Genomic DNA, 25,740 nt, shown 5'->3' with positions numbered 1-25,740 from the left:
GCCACAGCCCCTCAGCAGGAGAAACAGACAGTTGTTCTGGAGCTCAACCAGTGCTGGAACATAGTAAAACACTGAGCTGGGGGGTAGCTTGGGGGTTGGCGGAGCTGGGGAGCTGGCTGCACAGGCTTTGAGGAAGGGAGGGGCAGCAAGCTGAGGAGAAGGAATCCCCTATGTGCCCACCAAGTCAGGCTGTAGGACCCAAAGCAGTCAGGTGGCCTTGGGCAAATCTATGAGATGACCCTGCTACATGGGGAACCATAAAGGGCTCTGGAGACCCTCGGGAGCCCCAGTTATGACCCACAGGTACAAGGTTTGCTCCTAGGCAAAGCGTCTAAAAGATCTGGGGGAGGACTGGTGTTTGGCTCAATGGTGGAAGTTTCAGCTTACACCTGCTTGCCCTGGTCAGAAGCAGCCAGTCTCAGCCTTGCTAGCATTAGGGGGACATTTGGAGAGGAAGACACACAAAGATCCCCTAATTGTATCTACGTTCCCGCTTCTTCATTCCTAACCCCAGCCTGCTGGCAGGTCTCCCTGGTTCACCCAGAAGCTCTGACAGACGCCCCTTCTCCCAGTTCCACAATTCTCCAGTCTTTGCATAGGGCCTCACCTCACCTCGTCCACACCTCCCAGCCCCTGCCCTTCTCTTGGGCCTAGCTCATCTCTCCCTGTGTCTGCTCGCTCCCAGACTCTGCCAAGCCCGGTGACTCCGGACTGGGCACTAGGATGTAGCAAAAACCCAGGAGTGTGTCTTCTCCAGCATCCTGGACAGTGGGCCTGCCCTGCCGACCCCGCAGACTGTTTCCTGCCCAGCTGCATAGATCCAACGCTTCCCCACTTCCCTGTAGGATGTAGGCCTTCCTCACCCATCCCTAACTAATCAAGGTGGTGTCTCTGTCTCACACCTGCCCTCGGTGCTCCTCCCAACCACGCAGGTCTAAGGTCTGAAGGCCTCTGAGCCCATCCACTCCCTGCAGGAGAGCCCCAGTCCCATGAGCAAGAGATTCGGTGTTTTTTTTTTTAACAGTTGCCCGGTCTCATCCTTTGTAAGATGGTACCCATCCGTGGTATGTGGCCATGACATCAACCTCTCAGCTCCACCCCCTTGGATAGCTATCAAATGAAGAGACAAAACAAAACCTTAATCAACTGCTGAGTTCAGGAATGGCTGTAGTACTGGCTGAGTTTAATTGCTCAATGAAGTTCTAGAATGGACAGCAAGGAATGGTTTAGAAACCCCTAATAGGAAGCCATGATCCCAGGAAAGCCACTGCCAAGAATAGCCTCTATCAGATGGGCCTGTGCCTTGACCTCCAGGGTGAAGGTCGTGAGAGGTGATGAGAAGTCTTTGGGAGCAAATCACCCACATGAAAGGGACACAAGAGATGGTAGGTCCAGGGAACGGCCACCATGATGGCCTAGACCACTTGAGAGCTTACTCCCTGGTGTGAGTGTGGAAGGGTCCCATAGAGTCAGGATAGGGTTGGGCATGATGGGGGGTGTTGACCAATGTCACACAGAGCCATGCCAAGACCTCTGTAAACTCTCAAACATGAGTCCCAGACATAACGGAGAAACACGGGCTACTCAGGGACCGTAGGGAAAGGCAGTGGGGGAGGGGATCCTGAGAGTAGAACCATATTGCCCTGGTTCTAGGCACCCTGCACATGACTCTGGGACCCTAGTGGACACTGGGACCCTGTACACAGCCACCTGGTCAGTAGGCAGTAGGATCAAGACACCATCCAGGGGACACAGAGTGGGTGTCTTCCTCGGGTCAGCCTGTAGACTGGTCTTGGTATACAAGATGGGAAGGGAGGCAGCTCCTGGCAGCTATCCAAGAAGCCCCAGGCTCTGAGTGGTCAAAAGTGAGAGCTGTGGATCCAGGGAAGAGGGGCGGCCCCCAGCCCTGGGCCAGCCAGCCTGGAAGCATTGTCTACAGCAGCCAAGTGAGGGTGCCTGGTGATCAGAACACGGGGGTGGGAGTGAGCGATGGAGGGGGGCTAGACTGGGCTGAAGGGTAGTTGTGAGAAAGGTTTTCTCAAGAGTGGTTAGTGAGTTTTCTGGCCTTGGAGCTAGCCAAGTTAAAGCTGGTAGCTCCGTATGAGTGTGGGTGGGTGGGTGCGCTAGAGGCTGCAACCCAGCTCTGCAGGTATTCCTTCATCATGAACACATCTTCACGTCTTCTTATTCCCAGAAATGCGTCTCCCACCTGTTTAAGTCCAGGCCCAAATCACACCTCGCTCCTGTGAGAGCTCCCTGCAGCTGTTCAACCTGCCTCTCTTGTCCAACTGGGCATTCTTCTCACTCAATAGAGTTGGAGTCACGTGAAGTGTGACTCCATCAGTACCACGTGCCACGGTTACACACTGACCTGCACATTCTGAGGGCTGGCGCTCGGTTCCAAGTGCACTGACGTTGAAGGCTCATTCTCCCAGCTAGGCAGAAGAGGGTCCTCTCGTCAAGGGGAAGTGACCTGTGTAGGGTTACACAGCTGGACCCAGGAGATTCAGAGTCTGCTTCCAGAGTACACAGGCCTGGTGACCGGCCAGGGGCTGGAGCACTGACCTGTGCATAGTCCTCTCTGGGTGCAGCTAGCCACGACTACTCCAGTCCTCTTTCTTTGTCTCTGTCCTTGCTGTCCCCACCCTGCACAGCCTCAGGGCGCCCCATCTCACCCTCCTCTGCCTTGTGCGTCTCTCATTCCTCTCCCACTCCATCTCTCCCGTATCTCCTTGTTTCCACTGTTTCCCTCCTATGTCCCTGGCTGCCGGTCTGCCCTCTTTGTATCCAGCTCCTCCACCAGGCCCCACGGAGCGAGCCTTGTCTCCGCTTCTCCCTGTCTTGTCATCTGGAGGCTTGTATCACCAAAGCGTCCTTTGTCTTTCCAGCTTGCTGGGTCCCTCGCTCCCGCCTCCATTTATGAGCTAGTGTATTAGTGGACAGGGCAGAGGACGGAGGCCGCTCACTAGTGACCCATCCTCACGATCACCTCATTATTTATCACCAGGGACACGGGTGTTTCCATAAATTACCTCGACCTGGAGCTGCCCGCGCCAGAATCGATAGTGCCTCTTGCCTAATACCCAATTATTAATAACCGTGGGGGGAAGGGTGTCCAGACATGGTCAGACGTGGCACTCTGGGCCCTTGCCTGGCAGGGGGAGGGAGCAGGCTGGGAGGGAGCCATGATATGCCTGTATAGGGTAAGAGACGGGACCAGGAGAAGGAGCTAGTGCCATCCCCACATCCTTCCAAGGCTTGCACCACTTAATCTGAGACCCAGTCCCATTCTGAGGTCTGAGGAGACAGGCAGAGCTCAGTCCCGGGCACCACTAGGTGAGAATAAGGAACATGTCCGCACACTGATGGGCTCTGTGGGACTACCCAGGACCCCAGTGACAAGGGTGTCTATCTCTTCTCCGGAATGGGGAACTGGGCTAGGCCCTGCTGGGCGCCAGCTGGAGGCTGTCATCCCACTCTGTGTGCTCAGGGTCCTGAAGCTGCAGTAGGTGAAGCTCTGCTATTGCAGGCATCAGTGGCTGGAGGAGGGGTCCCAGAGAGAGACGTGGGCGGGAGGAGGTGCGAGCAGAGCATCTTAGAAGATTTGCAGCCAGTGGGGCCCCCGCTTGAAGCCCTGGGGGTCAGAATCAGAGAAGTATCTATGGAGGACGGGGTCTGGGCAGGGGGAGACAGAGCTCCAGGAGTCCCTGGCATTGGTGTAGACGGACAACCAGATACAGACATCCTCAAGCTGTCCCCTCATCTCTCCCAGAAACACACTTACTCCACATGTGCACATCAAGACCATGGTGGTTTTACACACTAAACACTCTCCCCCGGTGAGCATCCTTAGCTCATATAGTTTCACAGATTCAAAGACACACTGTTAAAAAAAATAACACCCATGGAAGCACAAATACCACGTCGAGACAACCAAGCATGCACGCGTACCTATGCACACAGACCCTTCGGACTTTTCCATCTATAATTACAGACACGGGGGGCACCCTCCAACACCGCCCAGCACACATACCCTTTTGTGCACACAGCATGCACACTACACAGCGGCCTCTGAAGGCATTTTGCAGGAGCTGGCTGGGCCTTCCTGCTACTCCCAGAGCCCAGTCGGTGCCAACACTGCCACCGTGTGGCCATCGGTGCACAGTGCACCAGCTACGCGCCTGGACTTCTAGGTCGTGGGAGGAGACCGATGAGAGGGAGCGCCCAGACCTCTCCCCACGTCCTCCTGTCCTCCTCGGCCTGACTCTCCATCTAGAGGGGCCCAGCTGCTAGTGACCACTTTAAAGTGATACTGGGCACAGTCCTGAGGAAACTGGATTGGAAATTTCGGCAGCTGGATCCAGCCACTGTGGCGGGTGGTGTGCACTTAGCTTTGTCAATGTCTCTGCTCCCTTCGACCACTGCCAAATGGAAGACAGGTGATCCTCCTCCCCGCTGGCACAGACTATGCTAAGGCACTTACGGTCTTAGTTTCAATCTGACTCGAAGCTTCATAATTCATTTGTTCATTAATATTGACAGATGATGCTGTCTGAGTTTGGGTACAGTGCCGGGATAATGCCACAGTGAACACTGCAGACAGGTCCCTGTCCCAGAAGTCATCACTCAACACTGAAGGGGTGGCGTGATGGGTCTATATTACGTTAACCATCAGAAATTGCCTACTGTGTAATTTCGGAATGGTTCACTGCTGGTAATCTCCTGATTTACCCTAACGGTAAGTGTCCCAGGTGGAGCTCACCTGAGGAGGGCTAAGCCATGGAAGGCTTCCTGGAGAGGGTGTCTGAGCAGGGAGTGGGGTAAAGATGGGGGAAAGGTTGTGCAAAGGCCCTGAGCGGAGAGAGAGCTTGCATGTGAAGATTAAATTACAGCCAAGAACCAAGAAGCAGAGAGTACGATGAAGAAAGAACAGGGGACCTGGACCAGCCAGGCAGGGCCTGAAACTGGGTTGGGAGTTTGGAAAGCTGCGTGGTGGCAAAGTCACGGGGGTGGTTGGACTTCAGGCTCACAGCCTGACACTACTGAGAAGTGAATCCACACCAACCATTCCCACAGTCACTTTGCTCCAGGCTGGCAACGCATGCATGGATGCCGAAGAACTCCTGCTGACCTGCACAGTGCTGGGGAGTGAGTCTGGGGTAGCTGTGAGACATCCGTTTCGTGGAATACTTTGCAGCCACGAAGATTCGCAGCAGCGCCACCCAGTTATTGACGTGGAACGGTGGACAAGCTTTGTTAAACAATGACCACGAGACAGTATTCCCGAGACAGGCACCTATCATCTTGGATACTTAGGAGGCTGCAGCAGGAGATTTTTTTGAGCGTGGGAGCCCAAGATTATCTGGCACGACACGACAAGATCCCAGGTCCTAAAATAAAACAATCCTAAGCGTGGCACTCAAAGGGAATAATTTTGTAATATATAGCTCTCCATTCCTTCTTCCTTTCCTTCCCTCCTCGCTTTGTGCATGATGTACGTGTGAGTGTGGGTATGCACACACGTGTGGGAGTCAAACCACTCCCACCCCACTGAGGCAGGGTCTTAGTTTTGGTGCTGTGCTGACTACTTGGGGCTTAGCTGACCTTAGAGTGTCTGGCGGATTCTGTTGTCTATACTGTCTGTTCCTCCATAAGAGCTCTGGGATTGCCAGCGTCCACCACTGTATCTGGATTTTCCCTTAAGTTCTGGGCTTGAATGTGGGGCTAAGATTCAGGTAGCCAGTGCTTGTAGTGAGTCTTTTGCTGTCCCACCAGCCAGCTCCCAAATAACTACACAGAAACTTATTTATTATGAAAGCTTGGCCTTAGCTTTGACTTGCCCCATTGCTCTTATAAATTAAATTAACCCATTTATATTTATCTACATTTTTGCCTTGTGGCTTCTTACCTTCCTTTCATTCTGTATGCCTGACTCCCTCCATGTCTGATGGCATCTGACATGCGCCTAGATTCCTCTCTTGCGTCCTCCCTCTCTGCCTGGAAGTCCCACCTATACCTCCTGCCTGGCTATTGGCTGTTCAGTTCTTAATGAGACCAATCACAGTGATAAGTCTTTTCACAGTGAAAAAGCATCCCAGAAAACAAGTGCTTTTGCCTTCTATGCTGTGCCCGTGTCATATTTCTTCCTTCTAAAACGTGTGTGCTTCTCAGGATGCACACTGTAAATGAACACATATGTTTAATACAATTCCTCTCTACTTGGACCTGTGCAGTTAAGCCTGGGGTGCGCGTTATGGTCTGTTACCTTAGAATCAAGAGGGAAAATACCATACACATATTACATTTCACACCTCTGAAAAATTCCAGAGACACAGAAGCTATGACATTAAAACTCACTCACCATGGCTGGGGATGTGGCACGGTCAGTAAACTGCTTGCCGATAAAGCCTTGGAGCCCAGGGTTTGATCCCAAGCACCCCTTAAACAAGGGAGCAAAGTGCCTGCCTGCAATCTCAGCGCCTGAAAGGCAGGGGCAGGTAAGAAATCCAAGGTCATTCTTGGCTACAGTGTAAGTTTGAGACCAGCCTGAGCTACAGGAAACCTGTCCCAAAAACAAAACAAAACCCAGTAGATTAGTTTAAAGTGATTTTTTTTGCTTTTTTTTTTTTTAAGAAAGTGTGCTGTACAGGTTTTACCAACTGAGAACACATCATTTTTATAGCCAGAAAGAAGAAAACACACCCTATTTTTATACTGTGAAACAGAACAAAAGTTCAGGTTGAAAACTAAAAAATCAAGTCTCCCCATCCCCATCAGGCTGGAGGACTGTCCACAGGACCTCAGCCACGGTCTGCTAGAGCCTTTTAGCCCAGGGATGGGGAGGGCTGACCTCCTGAGCCAGGAGGGACTGGGGTGAATGGAGACCAGGACAGCAGAAGGCACAGGCTAGAAGACGGTCTGGGGACCTGAGACAGGCCAGAGCTAGAGCGAGGTGGCATGAGTTTAGGTAGAGGGCAGTGGGGTGGCATTCGCATGGGGACATTGGCTGACATGGACTGAGGGCTTTCCATGAGCAGGCACTGTTCAGAGTGTTCCATAGGCCATCCTTTATTGTTACTAGCTAAACTGTCCCCTGCTGCAACTTGTGTGCAGACATCTGGGCTCTAATTTCTCAGGATGGGACTGTAACCACTCTCACGTCTTTAAAGTAGGAGTGACTTTAAAATAAGGCCATTGGGGTGGTGCCTAACCCAATACCACTGTCATGATATGAAAAGGAGGAAAGGCCATATCAGAAGAGGGTGGTAGGAGACACTGGGAGAAGGACGTAGCTGCCACAGACATAGGGGAGGTCTCAGAAGGAATTGCCTACACTCATTGTCTCTTCTTAGAGCTGCAGTCTCTGGGATATTGAGACACAACTGTCTGGTTGAACCACTTGTGTGGTTTATTGTCATGACAGAGTGGCTCTTTTCATTTCTCACAAGGACTCTATGGGACTGGCATCTCAGCTCTCTTTGGCTGGGTTACAAGCCCCCCAACTATCATATCTGAAGATGGCCCTGAGGATTACCTGTGCTCAAGGCCTTGGCAGATGCCATTGAAGCTCCAAGGGTTAGCCTCTGGAGAAGACCTTTATCAGCATGGCACACTCCCATGGCAGGCATGTTGGCACCAACTGAAGCACTCCCACAGTGGGGCTGGCTGACACCAATGGCACAGGGCATCTGTGATGGGCTGTCTTTGGGTTTGGTCACTGGATTCCAAGAGGGGGAACCTCAAAGAGCCAAACAAAAGCGCATGGCGTTTATGATCTAGCGGTAAGCATTTATAGTCTAGGCAGTAACCAGTCTATTGAGTTTAGGAGGAAACGCTGCCTCTGTCACCCCACAGGAAGAGTACGTGGGGTCAGTATTGGGATGGCTGTCCTTGATAAAGGCACCTACATCATTCCTGCCATGCAGATGAGGAAAGGAAGCTTGTGAAAAGGTCAAACCACGGTTCAGAGTCTGTGGCTGTCGCAATGGCCGTGGCTGTGGTGATGCTGGGCAGGAAAGGCCTTGAAAGGCAAGTTCAAGGTTTAGGCTTAAAGTGGGCAGGTATTAGGAAGACACTGTGTGCATGTGTGTGTGCGTGCATGTGTGTGTTTAGGCTAGAGCGCAGCTTTGGGTGAGCCTTTCCTCAGAAATTATCCATCTTGGTTTATTAAAACCTTTTTTTAAATATTGTACTTATCTATTTATTTATAATTTCTTTAGTTTTTGTGGGGAGGAGGCGCTTGAGGGCCATGGTCTGTGTATTGAAACCAGAGGACCACTCACGGAAGCCAGTTCTCTCCTTGTACCATGTGGATCTATAAGCAGGACTTTTATCTGCTGGGCCATCTTGCTGGCTTCACTGCCTTGTTTTTTGAAACAAGGCCTCTCATTAGCCTAGAGCTATCTAATTAGGTGTCTTCATCATTGTTCTATTGCTGCGAAGAGACGCTATGATCAAGGAAACTCATAACAGAAAGCATTTAATTGGGGACTTGCTTACAGTTTCGGGGGTTCAGTCCATTATACACACATGGCACTGGAGCAGCAGCTGAGCCACATCCCAGTCTTCAGGCAGGCAGAGAGAGAGAGAGAGAGAGAGAGAGAGAGAGAGAGAGAGAGTCTAGTATGAACTTTTGAAACCTCAAAGCCCACCTGCAGTGACACACTTCCTCCAACAAGGTCACACTCCTAATCCTTTCCAATAGTGCCACTCCCTGGGGACAAAGCATCCAAACCTATGAGCCTGTGGGGGCCGCTCTAATTCAAACCACAGCAGCAGCCTATGGTGGCTGGTCAGTGAGCCCCGGGGATCATCTATCTTCATCTCGCCAGTGCTGACATGACAAGAACATGCTGCCATGCCTAGATTTTGTTTTCTTCATGGACTTTGACCATCTGAGCTCAGGGAGCCAAGCAGGGGTAGCCAGCGGTTAACCACCAAATCCTCTCCTCAGCTCAAGGACGATCACCCTGGCTGCAGAGCGGAAAGGAAGGGAGAAGGGCGGGGAGCAGGCCAGGGAGCTGGAACCACAGGGCCCTGGTCCTGAGTGAGCCCAGTCCAGGGCAGTGCATGCAGGCTTCCCCACGGTGACTAGTGTTGGTCCCACCCCTCCACTGGCCAACTGAAGTCAACAGTCCTAAGGTCTCCAGTCTCACAGTGGTCCCACCCCTCCACTGGCCAACTGAAGTCAACAGTCCTAAGGTCTCCAGTCTCACAGTGGTCCCACCCCTCCAATGGCCAACTGAAGTCAACAGTCCTAAGGTCTCCAGTCTCACAGTGGTCCCACCCCTCCACTGGCCAACTGAAGTCAACAGTCCTAAGGTCTCCAGTCTCACAGTGCCCTGCCAGGTGCTTCATCTTCAGCCGACATGACAGGTTATGTCAGGCCCTGTCACCATCTCTTGTCACATGCTGGCTTTGGTTTGGTGGTGCAGAGCTTCCACTGAGGCTTGTGTCTTCAGTGATTGTTAAATGAACAAATAAATGGCTGGGTGAATTAATGAATGACAGAACTGAGGAATGAGTGAGTGAGTTAATGAGCAAATTGATGAGTGAGTGAATCAACACATGGATTAAGAAATGGGCAAGTGAATTAATGGTAGGCAAGGCATAAAAGAAAAACGTATGAGCAAACCCAGAGCACCAAGGCAGGTGGAACCTAACTTCAAGCTACAGGGAGTCCCAGGTTTCTGGGTTCCACTCGAGTAGTTACTAGAACGTGGGGAGCTGAGTTTGAGACACTTCCACAAGTGAGCAGCAAAGGAAAATGAGCTAAACCCTGATTGGAAGTAATTGGTGTCCATCACAGCTCTCCACCAATGGGCCAAACAGCAATCCTGCCCAGCCCAGAAGGTAAATTTGGCCCTCAGAGGTGCCCAGATTGGAATCCACGAGCCACGAATGACAGCTATATCACCTTCAGTGCCCTCGTTCCTCTACACAGGCTTAGTTTTCTCAGCTACGAAGTGGCAGTAAGACTGTGGTGGGACCCCAAGGTGTTGGGTGCCCAGCCCCTGCCCCCAGAACTCTGGCTTGGGAGCAGGGCCTCAGAGGTCCCTGGTGGTGGTCTGGATTTGGGTGAGGAGTGGCTTATGTTTCTCCTCCCCCACCAGCCTAAGTGCTCCTTGCCTAAAGTCAAGGTATGTGTTCCAGGTCACCAGGTCAGTCAGGTTGTGTTGGAGGAAGTGGAGGGCTGAGCAGTCAGGTGCATTGTGGGAAATTGGCTTGCTATGGACTGTCCACACCAAGGAGTGGCAGAGTTGTCTAGAAACCAGCCAGAAAATGATGGTTTCAGAGACTGGACAGAGCCAGTCAGGCCCACAGGAACTGAAGAGAGTCTGGGAGCAGGTGCTTGAGTTGAAAAAACACCTACAATATGCACCCTTCTAACAGATGGGGAAACCAAGGCTCAAAAACACCGAGCGAAGGTTTTAAGCCCAGGTCTCCCTGACCCCCAAATTATATTCTTGTCTCATCTCTGGGGGTGCTTTGGGGAGGATAAGGGGACCCTGAGCAGGTAGCTGGGGCTTGTCCTGACAGTGGCATGCTGGAAACGGAAAGGCACCATGCCCTTCCCAGGTCCCCGACCTCACTCTTCTCAGCTGGCCTGGGTTCTCAGAACCTCCAAGGGTTGCCATTCTGGACTCGCTGCCCAGAGCAACAACCTGTCCTGCAAAGAAAAGGCAGGGCCCCTCCACAGCCGTGTGGGTGAGGTTCACGGGTCCCCTAGCTAGATGGAGACTAGAGATCCTTAGAGTGGGCAAGAGCTGCCAGCAACCCGCAGATGGCTTGGGGCCAGAGTCGCCCAATGGTGGCGAAGACTTCCTCGGCTTGCGAGATCTAAGTGGAGGACGCCTGCTTCTGGCTCCAGGCTGTGCCCCGCTCTCACACTTTGTGACTGCAGACACACACGTGCGCACGTGTGCATGTGTAAGCGCTCGTGAGTACACGACAGCCAGAGGTTGACATCAGGTGTCTTCCTCCGTTGCTCTTCACTTTAGCTTTGACACAGGGCCTCTCACTGAACTCAGAACTCACTGACCACTCAGACTTCCCTGGCCAGAAAGTCCTGGGGAGCCTCCTGTCTCTATTTTTCCAGCACTGAGTCTACCTGCACGGAGGCTGAAGATCTGAACTCAGGGCCTTGAGCATGCGCGGTAAGAACTTTAGCAACTTAGCCGTCTTCCGAGCCTGCCAGCCTTCCCCATTAACTTCCTGTCATCTCTCTGCAGCTGAGGTCCCTGTGGGTCACCACTTGGCCCTCTGCTGCTCGGTCGGGGCACAGAGCTCCTCTGATGCCAGTAAGATGAGCTGTACTCCTGTCTGGCTATCTGCAGCCCGGAAGCCTCAGCCTTGCCCACACCCTCTCCAGCTGGCTCAACACAAGGCCAAGCTCACACAGCTCTTTTGGACAGATTGAACAGCTCCCCACCCGGCACCCTGGCTTTTAGCCAGGCCAGGCCCACAAACACCCCCAGGACTCCGCTGACCAAATCCTGTTCCTGTTTGTCCAAACCCCCTGAGCCCCTCCTTTTCCCGAAGCCTGCGACTCTGAGGTTCTGTTGTACTTGAATTCACCCTGTAGCCCAGCCTCCCAGGACCCCCCACAGCCCTGCCTGGGGACCCAGCCTAGGTTCCAGCTGGCTGGTGAACCCAGCCAAGCATCACAGCTCCCGCGACATCCCTGAGTGACAGGAAACAACTCGCTCCTTCCAAGAGGCAACGCTCTGACAAACACTCACTAGGAAATAATAAAGTGGCGAAATAATTCTGCCTCGGACACACTTACCAGAGCAGAAAGCGTCTGCGGAGGAGACAACATCTCGTACCATCTATCTTCCTTAAATCCCCACGCTGTGACAAAGTGGAGGGCAAAATCATGATGAATGATCGGACACATTTAGCCAGTACCTGTGTTCTGGAACGAGCGTGGCCCAGGAAAGGGGCGCTAATGAAGATCTGTGCCCCCGCCCCAATCCGGCCTCGTTGCAAAACAAGTCTTTATTAGGGAATTGGCGCTTGCTCTTCCTACCACGCAGGCTGGAGGTGCGAAGGGTGACATGAATTAACGGCGGCCCCTGCGGGGTCAGCTCGGCCCTCTCTGGCGGCACAGAGACTGACGGGTTCGGCTCCCGCCACCATCCAGCGTCTGGTTGACAAGGCGCCAGTCGCCTTCCATCCTGGAGGAACACGCCTCGGTTTTGTTCCTCCCCGGCCCGCCATCATTTATTCTGCCGCCTCATTTGAATATGATGGATACTGAAGTCCTTTATTTGTTCACAACAACCAAATAATTGTAGATCCGTGGGCTTCGGGGCAATTAATCACATTTTTCCCTCCACCAATCCACTAGGAACATGACATTGAACAATAAAGTACATTAACCTCTGCTTTGCACAAAACTTTGCTTATTTAAACCCCGCAAGGTTATTTGTTTTCTTTCTTGCCAGGCCCCTGCCGCCAGCCAGGGAGAGAGGTTGGTGGAGGAGGCACACCCCACACTACCCTCTGCTCCACCTTTCCCAGTCCACCTCAGACAGGAAGAGTCTGGGGTGAGGAAACAAACGTGTGGTTTGGGTACCATCTGGGTATCCGCCTGGGCAGGGTCTGTGATAGCTGTGTGTGTGTGTGTGTGTGTGTGTGTGTGTGTGTGTGTGTGTGTGTGTGTAAGAGAGAGAGAGAGAGAGAGAGAGAGAGAGAGAGAGAGAGAGACTGGGCATGCTTATATAGTTGTTCTACATGGCATTCATGTATATGCATGTTTGTGTATGTGTGTCTGCTCTCAGAACAGACCTGTGTATTTACATATATGCAGTGTACAGTGTGGATATCAATGTGGGGAGGCAGTCCTGGGTGTGCATATGTGGTTGTATTAAATTATGATTGCACATTCTTCCACAGTCCCCTAATCAAGAGATAAAAATCTATGTCCTCTTCTCCTTGTGTGTGGGTGGACTGAGACTCACTTGTGAGTGTGACCGAAATGTCATCGTGGTATTTCAGGTAAGCCACAGAGGCCACACAGTCCCTGACTTATTCATGGAACAGTTGTTCTTAGAGTAAGCTCGGAGACTACCACAGAGAGCATGCCAAAATCTAAGAAAAGGAAGAGAAGAGGGGAGGGAGGGAGGGAGGGAGGGAGGGAGGAAGGGAGGGAGGGAGGGAGGGAGGGAGGGGAGAATGTCTGCTGAGTTTCTAGTCTTTCAAGCCAGCCTCATTTAGCTGCTAGGTAGGTAGAGGAAGAGGCCTTTAAACATGCCTCTCTTAGCCGAGGCCCTGAATGCTGTAAATTCTGAGTCTACAGGGCTCACAAGCATGTAGGGTGGCCTGGTTTCACATCACCAAGACCCTGGTGGGTCTTTAAGATGACTGTCACAGTTCCCCGTCGTTGCCAATCTGACTGAATCTTGCTTGAATTATCTAGGGGACACACCTCTGGGTGCCTCAGACTCATCCTAAAAGGGGGCAGTGCCACCCCGTGATCCAGGATCTTTATGGAATAGAAAGGCCAGCTACACCTGAGCACTCATCTCTGACTTCTGACTGACTGAGCACGAAATATGACCAATCACCTCACACTCCTGCCACTATGCCTTCTCCACCATGGTGGACTGCACCCTTAAACCTCGCCTTCTCCACCAGGGTAGACTGCCCCCTTAAACCTCGCCTTCTCCACCATGGTGGACTGCACTCTTAAACCACGCCTTCTCTAAACTAGGAGCCAAAGTGAACCCTCCCCTCCCTAAAGTGCTTTTGCTTGGTGTTCCATCACAGCAAGGAGAAAAATGATTTCACAGAAGGCCATTCCAGAGTCTGGTGGCCCTCACTTGACTGTGACTGGTGTCCCTATATGAAAATAGCCAGAGAACACTCATAGAAAAAGGCCACGTGAAGACGATGGAGTGGATGGAGATTGGAGTGACGGGTCTACAAAACACCGTGCACCGTGCTCTGAAAACAGCAGCAGCCGGGGAGAGGAAAGGAAGACTCCCCTACAGACCACCCCCTCCAATCTGTGCCCTGACAACAGACTCTAGGGAAGGGAGAGTAAGGGGATAAATTAGAACTGGGTGTGGTGGCACACGGCTTTGGTCCTAGCTTGAGTTCAAGGCCAGGTATATTCTAGGCTACGTGAGCCTCTGTCTCCAAAAAGCTAAACAAAAATAAGGTTCCTGAAATAATCTTGTTCGCGACAGTGGCACAGACCCTGCAGAGTGGAAATGTTGACTGCAGCTGTTGGATTTGAGGGGGCTTGGCGGGGGGGGGGGGCGGTCAATACAAGGTTTTTCTGGGCCTCCAACACAGAGATCCGCCTGCCTCTGCGCTCAGAGTGCCATAATTAAAGGCGTGCGCCACCACACCCTGAAATTACAGGTCTCTGAAGCAGGTTTTTCCAATGGATTAGAATATGAGGGAAGAGTCAAGGATAACACCAACCGAGAATGGGAATCTTGAAGGAGAGAGTCATGCTCCCAGAAGGTGAAGAGAGTGATGGGAGGGTCAGGTTTAGGGTGGGAGATGGCAGGTATGTCCGCCACCTGCAGGTTATTGTGTGCACCTGCAGGCAGTCGTGTGAGCTTGCAGGTCAGCCTGTACACTCATGTATTGAGAGGGTGAGGGTCTGCATGGATGTTTGGATGTGCCATGGCCTCATACGGGTCTTTGGCTTTCATATGTGTCCGTGGGTGAGCATTTTGGGTTTTCTAATCTTTATTTTATGTTCATTGCTTTTGCCTACATGAATGTCTGTGTGAAGGTGTCAAAAACCTTAGAACTGGTTACAGACAGGTGTGAGCTGCACTGTGGATGCTGGGAATTGAACCCAGATCCTCTGAAAGAACAATCAGTGTTTTTAACCACTAAGTCATCTTTCCAGCTCACGTTTTGGTTATAAAGAATCAGATTGTGCTCTCTCTCTCTCTCTCTCTCTCTCTCTCTCTCACACCCCCCCCTCTCTCTGCACGCATACTCACTCTCTCACACACACACTCACTCTCTATGTGTGTGTGGAGTGGTTGGCATAGAAACTTCTACTCCCAAGACATTCTTAGAATCCTCATCCCAGGGCAGAGAAAAAGTTGCCTTTCGGTGCTGGAAGTGGTGGGCATCCCACTGATGGGGGCTGAGTGCCAGCTGCATCAGGGGACAAGTCAAGTCCCATGCCCATAGGTGTGATACTGGCTTGCCTTCAAAGATAGCAATCTCCAAGAAATAGTTTGGAAAAATTCTCCCTGATAATGCTCAATCCTAGTAAGAACTGGCAAAACTGTCCTTTTGGAGACCAGAGAAGCCATCAGATGCAACCTCCAGCTTATACATGGTCCTAGGATCTGTGGCTCATGAGATTCCCTTCCTTCCTACCGGACAGAACAGAACAGAAGTTACTCTGATACCTCTCTGGGGCCCTCTTTATCCCCACAGGATGCTCATTCCCCCCACCAATCACAGCGTTCCTGCTTCCATGTGTGACATGCCACCTTTGCTACAGAAGATAGACAAGCCTTGGGCATGGGGCATGTTGCCATGGGCTTGGTGAATGGATTATTTCTGTTTTGTTTGTTTGACACATGCACGCATGCACACACACATGCACACACACTCACATACACACGCGCGCACACACACATGCACACACACTCACATACACACGCGTGCACACGCGCACACACACGCATGCACACACACATGCACACACTCACATACACACGCGCGCACACACACGCATACACACACACACAGAGGGTGACAGGCTATCAAGCACCCCAGTGGGTCTTGACCTTGCTGAAGATGACCTTCAGATCCTCCTGCTCCTACCTCCTTAGTGCGGATATTATAGGCGTGTGTGAAACCATCCAGTTCATGTGGTGTTGAGGATCAAACCCAGTTTGCTGCATGCTTAGCAAGCACTCTACAACTCTATCCCCAGTCACACGCTCTGTTTTATTGCAATAGAGCAGAAGCGTACTTGAAACAGAGAACAGCTATCTGTGGATTGCCCTCGGATATGAATGTGAATTCTCCCATGCTGAGCTGTGAAATAGTCCGAAGAGGTCTAGAATAGCCCCACACTGCACAGAACACCCCCTCCTACCAGTGAGTTGATGATATCATTCTGATTTGGATAACCTGGATCCTGCCAGATCCTTTGAGGGTCAGTGAAGACACAGACGCACACACAGCCAAGGATGTGTATGTGTGCTTATAATTCATGTTAACAGCATACTGCCACGCTGACAGTTTCTTAGATTTCAATGTCTTTCTGCTGGCAAGACCTATCTGTGTGGGTTCTGTGGTCACGGAGACTTCTGCTTCGTGAAGGTGAGGTCCCTCTAGACTGCACACTCTGCCCTTCATGATGGTGGAGTCCCCCAGGTTATACCTCTCTGCCCTTCATGATGGTGGGGTCCCCCAGGCTGCACCTCTCTGCCCTTCATGATGGTGGGGTCCCCCAGGTTGTACCTCTCTGCCCTTCATGATGGTGGGGTCCCCCAGGTTGCACCTCTCTGCCCTTCATGATGGTGGGGTCCCCCAGGTTGCACCTCTCTGACCCTCATGATGGTGGGGTCCCCCAGGTTGTACCTCTCTGCCCTGCAATGATGGTGGGGTACCCCAGGTTGTACCTCTCTACCCTGCAATGATGGTGGGGTACCCCAGGTTGCACCTCTCTCCTCTCCAACCAACCAACACCATCCTGGTAGATTTCCCTTTGGCTCCTCTGGGTCCCTATCTGCATAATTTGCATATGAAGTGTGGGATCATACACCGCACACACAAAGTCTTTACCAATTTACACTCCCATCAGCCCCGTGTGAGGAATCCTCCTCTCCTCTCTTCTGCATTAATTGGTATTTCCCCGGCTGTGGAGTTTTTGCCAGTCTGAAGGTGCAAAGTGATGTCTGCTTTTAATCTGCATTTCTTGGACTGTTAATGAGTTTGAGCATCGCTTCGAGTGCTCATTAGCTTTTGGGGTTTCCTTTTCTGTAAATTGCCTGTCACTTCGCTTGCCCATTTTTCTGCTGGACCCTATGTCCTCTCCTCATCCCTTTGCAGAGTTCCTTTTGTGTTCTAGGTGTGAATCCCTTGTCAGCCTTTTATTTATTTATTTTTTGAGAACAAATCCTATCCCTACCATCTGACTCTTAATTGGCCTGTGTTATTTCTTTGTTAAGATGGATTTCTTCGTTTTGATGTCATCAGATTCAGGACCTCAGTGCATGCTTTTAAAATTTGGGGAAATAGGCAAATTTCTCTCCCTTAGTCTGATGATGCGCCCCTTTCCTTTTCCTGCTAACCGACAGATTTTTAACATTCACAGTGAAATCTTTAATCTGGTCAAAGGTTTCCTTACCCACAAGGCTAAACAATGATCTGGTTATAATTTTCTCAGTAGATTAAACACTGTGCAAAGCAACACATCCTCTCCCGTGGATTTCCTTCACGCATATTCCATACCTGTGCATTTGTGGGTTTTCTCTCCAGTGTGCTGCTTGCTTTCATTTGCTGTATTTGCTTATTCATGTGCCAGTGTTGGATGTTTGTTTTGATGAGAGGAAGGGGAAGATGAGGGGGGGAGATGGTAGCCAGAGGATAATCTGAGCTCGCATCCCCATGAATGCCATCCACTCGTCTGAGACAGGGTGTCTCTTTGGCCTGGATCTCATGGATGAGACTGTACTGAGCAGCCAGGGAGGCTCCGTGTGCTGCCACACCCTCACGTGAGTTCTCGGGGTTGGATTTGTGAAGCCAGCTCCTGACTGACTGGGTTGTCCCCATACCCCACAGTTTTAATCACCCTGGTTCCACGTTCCTTCCCTCATCTCTTAGACTTAGCTCTTCACGGACTTTCTGCGACTTTATTTTACTTTTGTAGATCCAGTACGATACATACACGTGTGTTTGAGTCTGTGTGCATATGTGTGCTCTTTCATTCGGTTGTCACTGGGAGACTGGCTCACTGAATCCATGAACGGATTGGGGGAGCTGGCCTGGCCATGACGTCACCATGACGTCACCATGTCGCCATTCATTCACACCTGAAAGCTCGAGTCCTCGAGATCTCTGTGTTCTTAGCTTAATTCTTAATTCAAGTATTTATTCAAATACTCAGTGATGGTAGTGTTTGTTGTTTGTTATATTTATTTATAATTTCCTTTATCAGGATTTCTTTATAATTGATATATCACTTTTTAAGCTTGACTTCCTATTTGGTTGATGCTGTAGAAAATGCAGTTGACTTTGTAAGGCCATCTTGTATCTAGAGACCTCATTGCATCTTCACACTTAGGTTAGCGGCTTATCCATATCTCACCCACACCCTTAGAGATTCAAATCATATGTATACTTAATGACACTTTCAGACACCCCTTCTAGACCTCGTAATCTTCCCACATGTCTCACAATATTAGTGACATCTCTAATACTGTATTGTATTAGGATTTCTGGCAAAACACCATGACCAAAAAGCAAGTTGGGGAGGAAAGAGTTTATGTGGCTTACAAGTCAACATTGCTGTTCATCACTGAGGGAAGACAGGACAGGAACTCAAACAGGGTAGGATCCTGGAGGCAGGAGCGGATGCAGAGGCCATGGAGGAAGCTGCTTACTGGCTTGCTTATAGTTTCAGAGATTCAGTCAGGGAGAGGGGTGACATGCAGGTAGACGTGGTACTGGAGAGAGAGCTGACCATTCTACATCTTGCAGACAACAGGAAGTCGACTGACACACTGGGTAGTATCCTGAGCATAGGAAACCTCAAATCCCACTCCCACAGTGACACACTTCCTCCAACAAGACCATACCCACTCCAACAAAGTCACACCTCCTAATAGTGCCACTCTCTATGAGATTATGGGTTCCAGTTACATTCAAACTATCACACATATCAATCTGTTATTAAAGAATACTGAGGTCTTAAAACTATCTCTGTTATATGTATTACTTACCTTGAGTTATAAAACCTTTGTCGAATGTGTGTGTGTGTATGTGTGTGGTGTTTAGGTCAGAAGGTAAGTTTTGGGAGGGGTGTGTGTGTGTGTGTGTGTGGGTCACAAAGTAACTTTCGGGAGGTGTGTGTGTGCTTGTGTGTGTCTTTAGGTCAGAAGGTAAGTTTTGGGAGGGGTGTGTGTGTGTATGTGTGTGTGTAGATCAGAAGGTAAGTTTTGGGAGGTGTGTGTGTGTGTGTGTGGTGTTTGTGTCAGAAGGTAACTTTCAGGAGGTGTGTGTATGTGTGTGTATGTGTGTGTGTGGTGTGTTTAGGTCAGAAGGTAACTTTTGGGAGATGTGTGTGTGTGTGTGTTTAGGTCAGAAGGTAACTTTCAGGAGGTAGGCGAGTGTGTGTGTGTGTAAGTCAGAAGGTAACTTTTGGGAGATGTGTGTGTGTGTTTAGGTCAGAAGGTAACTTTCAGGAGGTAGGCGAGTGTGTGTGTGTGTGTAGGTCAGAAGGTAACTTTCAGGAGGTAGGTGAGTGTGTGTGTGTAGGTCAGAAGGTAACTTTTGGGAGCCAGTTCTCTCCTTCTATTGTGACGGTCCCATGGATTGGACTTGGCAGCAGTTGCCTTTACTCACTCAGTCATCTTGCCAGTTCTTACTTCTTACCATAAAAAGGTACTGAACTAGGCAGGTGGTGGTGGCACACGCATTTAATCCCAGCACTCAGGAAGTGGAGGCAGGCGGATCTCTGTGAGTTTGAGGCCAGCCTGGTCTACAGAGTGATTTCCAGGACATCCGGGGCTACACAGAGAAACACTATCTAAAAAAAGAAAAATAAAGGTATTGAATATTGTCAAATGTTTTTCTACATCTTCTGATTATTGCGGTTATATAGAACATCCTTTTCTCTCTAATAATGTGCTCATATAAGCAGAGATTTTCAATGTCAAACTAGCCTTGCATTCCTTTAATATACTATATTAATATAATATACTATATTAGTACATTACCAGAATTATTTAGCAAAAATTTTGCTTAAGATTTTTGATTCCAGCCGGGCGGTGGTGGCGCATGCCTTTAATCCCAGCACTCGGGAGGCAGAGGCAGGCGGATCTCTGTGAGTTCGAGACCAGCCTGTCCTAGGACAGGCTCCAAAACCACAGAGAAACCCTGTCTCGAAAAAACCAAAAAAAAAAAAAAAAGATTTTTGATTCCATATAAGTCAAGTTGGTCTACAATTTTCCTATTTGCATGCCTCCTCTCTGGCTTTGGAAAGAGTAGATCGGCCTTTCAAAGTTATCAGAACAGATTTCCCTGGTTTTTATTTTCCTTTGAAGGGAGAATATAAATGGTTTGGTGATTTCCTCCCCCGAGTAGAAGGAAAGCACCCTGAATGGAAGTGGCATTTAGAGAATAAACCTTAGTAAAAAACAAGAAGAAAGTGAGACTTTAATTACAGAAAACAATTTCAAAACTGACTTCAGAAGAGAAAGAAATGGAAAACAGGCACGTTACCACAAAGGAAACAATGTGTGTTGCAGATTTTCCAATAGTCTCAAAACATAACTCATTCTAGACAGTTTTCCAGGGCAATGCTACCTATTTTTAAGGGATAAATAATCCTAGCATTACATAAGCTGTCCACATTTTACAAAATAATTCATACCACATATGTTTACGAATATAATAGAGGCCCAGATTAAAACAGCAAACAGGGCCTACAGAGCTGGCTCTGGCTAACAGTGTTTCCTGCTCTGGCAGAGGACCGAGGCTCTTTCCTATCTCCCACACAGGGGTTTGCAACACTTATTCCTCCAGGGGATCCCCTGCTGCCTCTTCCAGCCTCTGAGGTACTGCATAGCATCGGGACACAGGCAAGTGGACACATATTCAACAGTGAAGCACTTACAATCCCAAGTAAGACAAAACCACTGTGGGGGAGGGCAGCCTGCACATCGCAGGAAAGGTTCAACATATCGAAGTCGGGTTATTCACACGGACTTTGAGGCTCAAGGATGGGCCACAGCATTAGCCAGCATGGCCGTGTATCCTGCAGGACACGGCCGGGAGGTAGACCCTTGCTCGCGTGTGCCTTCTCTCACTGCTGATGCATATTTGAAAATTTTCACAATAAAATGCTGGAGAACTATCTATTAATATAATTCATCACATTAATAGGTCTAAAGAGAATGATCCAAGGACATTTCCACAAACCCTGAGAAAGCATTTGACACAATTCAATAACTATTCTTAATTTTTAAAGCATTTAATAAAACAGGAAGGGATAGTTATTTCTTTAGCATATGAAATAGATTCATCTCTTTCTACAAGCTGGGTTGATGTTTAGTTGATATTTTTATTAGTAAAAAATAATTTATGCTTAGTGCTTAATGGGAAAAACACTAAAAGCATTTCCATTAAAGTCAGAATAAAACAAAAATGTCCAATATCAGCCCACTGGACTATTATTTAGCATGGTTCTGGAAGAAATCGCCAGTGTAATTAAAGAAAGACATTACAGGAATAAAAATAAAAGGTGTGGGTGTTAAATTATCTTTATCTGCAGACGATATGACTGTCTCGCTGTGATACAGAAAGGCCCAACTGAAAAACTATTAGAAACTATAAAATTGTCCAAGAGCACAAGAAGCTACTAAATTAAAAGAATCAAGTGTACACACACACACACACACACCAAAACACCAAGTGTTTTATGATAAGAATAAAAATGTAACAATAGCTGAGCACAGAGTTACCTGTAAACGGTAACTTTGTATTCTTGGGTAGAGAGACTCAATATGAAGGAAGTTATACATTTCTTAAAATTAATTTACAATTTAATGATATCCCACTAAGATGACAACAATGTTGCTAAATAAAAATCAACAGAGTTTGAGATTCCATTTAAAAGGGACAAGCTGAACTAGAAAACTATTTATGTATTTATTCTGCATGTGTAGGGGTCAGGGTCACTTTGCAGGAGTCGGTTCTCTTCTTTGACCTTTAACGGGTTCTGGGGCTGGAACTCAGGCCCCAGGCTTGCACAGCAAGCATCTTACCTGCTGAGCCGCCTCACCAGCCTCAGATCTTTAGAGTGCTGAGAAATCTGAGAGAATAGTTCACCAGATAACAAGACATGTGATGTGTTCTAAGAAAATGGTGCAAGTGTGCGTGTGTGTGTGTGCGCGCGAGCGCACGCGCAGGAAGATCAGAGTATAGTTTAAAGAGCTACAGTCCAGTGTGACAGAAATGGTCCGCATGTAGAGGAGAAGAGAAATATTCAATCATAGGACTATGGATTACAGAGACATCTTGGAGGGGTGTTGGATTCTACCCGACACATTACAAACACCATGTGGGAATTTTTTTTACATGGAAATGAAGCTATAGGGCAATGTTTTCACAATCCTGGAATGGCAAAGGCCTGTGCATGCATGTTCATGTACATATATGTGCGTGTATGCATGTGTGTATATGTGTGTATGTGTGTGTGCATGTATGAATTGTGTATATGTATGTGCACATGTGTGTGCATGTGTGTGCATGCAAGTATGTGTGTGTACAGATGAATGTAGAAGCCAGAGGTCAGCCTTGGATGTTATTCTTCAGGTGCCATTCACCTTGTGTTTTTTCATTTTATTTATTTTGCCTGCATGTATGTCCATGTGGTATATGTATGCAGAACCTTTGGAGGTGAGAAGAAGGTGCTCGGTTCCCTGACACCACAGTCACAGACGGTTGTGAGCTGCTATGTAGGTGCTGGACATTGAATCTTTTTCTCTGGAAGAGCAGTTAGTGCTCTTAACCACAGAGCCATTGCTCTAGCCCCCCAGCTTGTGTTTGAGACAAGTCCTTACTCACTGGCCTGGACTCCCCAGTTAAACAAGACTGTGCCCAGCAAGCTCCAGAGCTTTTCCTCTGTCCACCCCCCAGGGCTGGGATTCTCAGCACACACCAGAACGGTGCTGGCTTTTCAGATGGGTCAGGAGGATAAAATCCAGATCCCCATGCTGTATAGCATACTTCACCCACCGAGTCATCTCCAGCTCCTCAATTGCACTAAAATCAACAAAACACCACCAACAAAGGGCTGTACATAGGTTTCAAAAACACATATCCCAAGAAACCATGAAATCAGGAAATATTTTTGTGTAACTCATATTACAGAGACTAGCTCTTTGATCGTCAAAGCGGCCTTGAAAAGGGAAAAGAATAAGAAGCACAACCAGCAGGGGGCAGCACTTAACAGTTCTGTCTCAACTCTAAAGCAGGACTGGGAGATGGCTCAGTGGCTAAAGCACTAAGCACAAGAGCCAGAGTTCAAATCCCCACAATGGGTGTAAAGGGTATAAAGGCCAGATAGGGTACTGAGTATCTGAAACGCCATTCTCCTGTAGTCATGTAGGAGGCGGAAGCAGGAGACTCCCTGGAAGACTGTGGGTTAGTTAGCTGGAGTGCACAGTCAAAGCAAGAGACCCTGTTTCAAACAAAATGGAAAGAGAGGATGGGCAGCCGAGTGCCCATCCACATGTTGACCTCCGCATGTGCCCATACTCACACATGTGAATACACACACACAGAGAGAAATCCTAAATCTTATGCAGCAATTGAGCCATCTCCCCAGCTCTTAAAAATACCTTTAATGAGCCTGGCGAATTGCGTACTGTGCTAAGGGCAGATTAAGTATACATTTAACTGGGTGAATTGTATGGTACATGAGTTAGATTCAATAAAGTCTTTGGTGAAAATGTAATTATTCCCAACAGTGGGTCTTAGTTTTACTTTGGGATGGGCCACTCTGGGGTTTCCTCGAAGCTTTGGGTATGGACTGGAGAGAAGACTTGGTGGGAAGAACACCCGATACTCTCTTCAACATCACCAGAGTTTCCAGCACCTGCATGAGGGTGTCTCTCAACTGCCTGTAACTCCAGCTCCATGAGATTCAGTGCCCTCTTTTGGCCACTGATGGCAACTGCATTCCCATGCACATAACTCCACCCAGATACACTCAAATAAATTTAAAAACCTAAAGTTCTGGGTTCTTTCTAGAAAAATCCACCCATACAATAGAGTTGCATTTGATTTCAGAATATTTAAGGATGTAGCAGAGTCCATGAGACGTGGAACCATAATTTCTGCAAGAAAATATTTAGGATGTAAAAATGTCTTCATTAAATGCATAAAGTATAAATTGTTTCTTTTTTATATATCATAATTCTTTATTGGTTCTTTGGGAATTTCACATCATGCACCCCAATTCTGCTTACCTCCCTGGTTCTCTGTATCTTCCCCTCACCTCTACAGTGTCCCTTTCAAAAGAGAACCCCCCCCCAGTGTTTTTTTTTTTAATTAACAAAAGACAAAAAAAATCCTCTGTCTTTCCTGTCTCTCCAATACCTCTTCATTCATCCTAGTGGCATTGGGAGCCTCAGGATGTCACACGTTGGACCCTTTTGTACAGTTAGCCCGACTGGCAAATGTTCCTTGCAATGAGTCATTGGTCTAGGCTCTGGTTTCTGGCCCACCATCATCACTGGACCCTCGCCAAAACTCCTCTCAGGCATCCTCCTCCTGCCCCGAGTCATGGAGACTCTGTGACTCGTTAGCTGCAGGGCCAGTCTCTTCACACCCCAGCAGGTTATAATGGGGTAGATATTAGTGTGGGCCAACCCAAGGCCCAGGTGTGGGTAGCTGAACAGGTCAGTCTAGGCTGCTGGGACCGCCCCCCTCAGGCAAGGAGCAGAGCCAGCTCTCCTAGGCCTATGCCATTAGGGCCAGCTCTCCCAAGCTGTTGGAATGAGTTGAGACCATCTCTCCCTTGAGGGGCGGAACCAGTTCTTCTGTTGCAGTGTCCAGTGAGGGGTGGGGCAAGCTATCCCAGGGCTTGTGAAGGGTGGAGCTGGTTCAGCATGGCCCTCTGATTTCATCACACATGGTTCCTATGACCCCTGTGGTAACACAAGCTATGGACATCAACACAGACCCCAGCTGCAGCAGGACCGTGAAGGGTTCTTTATAAAGATGGAATAAGGCCTGGAGAGATGGTCAGGGAGTAAATAACTGCTTTGCAAGGCTGATCCTCAATCTCAGGACCCACAGAGGAATAGGCCAGGCACAGTCTGTATTCCAAGGCTGGGGTTGGGGGAGGAGGCAAGAGGGTCTTTGGAGCTCATTGGCTTGCCAGCCCGTCCAATCAGTGAGCTCCAGATTCAGAGAGCAACCCTGTCTCAAAACACAGCAAGGAAAGAGATTGAGGACAATACCCAGCATTGACCCCACTCCTTGACACACATGTTCACACATGCACACAGACATGTACATATGCCACACACATATGCAGAGAAAGATGGCGAGAAAGGATGATGGGGATGAATTCATTCCTGGTATAGCTGCACTGTGGATACGTGTTCACACGTCCACACATGCACACACACACACACACACACACACACACACACACACACCTCACAGGGTTACCAGGAATCTGCTTAAACTCCAAAATATTAACAGTGATATTTCCTGGTGGGTGGGGTTGCACAAGTTTTACATTCTCCACATTTTGTTCATTGTATTTTGTATAATTAATGTGCTTCAGTTTTGTAATACAAAATATAATGAACTTCAAAAAGCTGTGCTCCTACCCATGTAGGATAACTCTGTTATTAATCACCCTTCCTGGGAGATTTTCTATTGTTTTAATCTCTTTTTATTTCCTCCAGGTGAATTTTAGAAACCTTGTGTAAGGAGATTCTCCTCCAACCAAATTCTGTGCATATTATCTGGGATTTAAACCATCGTCATCATCATTATTTT

This window comes from Microtus pennsylvanicus, chromosome 9 (assembly GCF_037038515.1).
Source record: "Microtus pennsylvanicus isolate mMicPen1 chromosome 9, mMicPen1.hap1, whole genome shotgun sequence".
Taxonomy (NCBI): domain Eukaryota; kingdom Metazoa; phylum Chordata; class Mammalia; order Rodentia; family Cricetidae; genus Microtus; species Microtus pennsylvanicus.
The sequence above is the reverse complement of the archived record's forward strand: the minus strand, read 5'-3'. Positions refer to the sequence as shown.